The 1708-nt window shown below is 38.1% G+C and overlaps 1 long non-coding RNA gene across 1 annotated transcript; it reads left to right on the top strand.

Annotated features, from left to right (window-relative positions):
• The first annotated feature begins 212 nt into the window (after window positions 1-212).
• On the top strand, window positions 213-1478 carry LOC129725068 (uncharacterized). The gene is made up of 3 exons (XR_008728011.1): window positions 213-430; window positions 493-551; window positions 617-1478. It is a non-coding gene; the product is annotated as an uncharacterized LOC129725068 (long non-coding RNA).
• Window positions 1479-1708: the final 230 nt, after the last annotated feature.

The following is a 1708-nucleotide window of genomic DNA, read 5'->3' as shown; positions in this document are numbered from 1 at the left end:
GGGACGGAGAGAATGAGTACACCTGAAGCGGAAATTTACAGAAATCGATAACCATCCCCTCATTTATACTCTCCGCCGCTAAGCCGCAGGAAACGGTTGAGCAATGAAATTGACTTTTATTTGCACTGCATTTTTTCCATCAACTATTTGATTTTTCAGGGAAATCAATTACCTATCGTAGCAAACAGCAGAAAGCAGTGAAAAAGTCACCGATTGTAGCTGATGTTTTTTTTTTATATTTTTTATGATGATGCCATGCCACTCGAGATAGTGACGCGATGATTTCCGTTGCCAGACTCTCATTAAAATGCAATCAACGGAGTGCAGTGAGCGGCTCCCCATTCGAGGTGAAACAAATTTGAAGTTTTGCTGCGTGCCAGTGGAAAGGAGTTGACACGGAATTTTGAGGGTCCTGTTACTTCATTGTGAGGTAATTAAAGTGTTTATCATAGGAGCCTTTGTATTTCGTCAAGAGACTTTATCGATTTTTAGTGTGAAAAGTAAAATGATGCGCGCTATTTTGGAAACATTAGCGGAATTTGGTAACGAAGGTAAATAGAAAAACTAAATAGAATGATATTTTTCTTAGCAGCTTTCTAACCTTATTTAACTTTAGCGGTCTCCATCAACACTTTGTATGCGGAAGTTCGCAACACTAGGACTGTTCGTAGAATTGAACCAGGAAACCGGTTCAGTGAGTTCCTGGATATTCTTCGCGAAGCGGAGCGGGCAAATTTGATATGTATGCAAGACTACGGGAGGGTTCGACTGAATAACTACGGATTAGCAGGAATAATTGCACAAATTGAATTTTTGCAATACCACCCAAGATCAAGCAGATGGCGCAGAAGGTATCGGGGCTTACCGTTCCGGCGTATCCGTTGGCTTTCATATAGGAACAGACCCAGACCTGCTGGTGGACGCAATAGTATTGGGTGATGAATTGGTGATAAGAAACATTTTGAATATGTTGTATTTTATAAACAAAACTTGTTTCAAGAGTTTAGTTCGGAGATCATAGTTTGAACATTTTTGTGGTCAAAACAATATATCCGTGCACAGGAGATCTTTTGCGAAGAGGCTTTAAACAATTTCAACTTTTTGATAGTTTCTATACAGTTTGTCATGGTAGTCTTTCGATCTGGAGATGGACCATAGAATAATAATAAACCGTTGTGAACGTATTTACATGCACTGCACTCAACCTGAACTTGATCGACATCAGTCCTAACGAACTTCACATAGTTTTGATTGATTTGAAATAAAATAGTAGCACTTTTTTATTACTGACTAAATTATTAAAAAATAATTTCAGCACGACGAAGCTTTTCCGTCAAACGCGTTCGGTGGGGAGCGCCACCAGAGCCAATAATTTGGAGTGAAAAATAAGTTCAGTAGAAATTAGCAAAGTGTTTTTTTCTAAAAATTGGAGCGTTCGTGTGAATCTATTCTAACAAATAACAAGTTCGAATGTGAAAGGCTGGGACTCACCGTGGATTATCGACCTTGTCCATTATAGTTTACCGTTTAGCATCTTGTATTTGCATACCAACAACAGCATTTAAATTTATCGAAAAGGTAAAATAAAGTCACCGAAACTGTCAGAATAAGAAGAAACAAATCGTTTTAGAAATAGAAATTAGAATAGAAATTTCACTGAAAAGTAGTAATGACCGATTGTTGAAGAAAGATTGGTGCCCATAACCTT

Source organism: Wyeomyia smithii, chromosome 2 (assembly GCF_029784165.1).
Source record: "Wyeomyia smithii strain HCP4-BCI-WySm-NY-G18 chromosome 2, ASM2978416v1, whole genome shotgun sequence".
Classification (NCBI taxonomy): domain Eukaryota; kingdom Metazoa; phylum Arthropoda; class Insecta; order Diptera; family Culicidae; genus Wyeomyia; species Wyeomyia smithii.
Note: the sequence above shows the minus strand (reverse complement) of the source record. Positions and strands in the feature narration are given on the sequence as shown.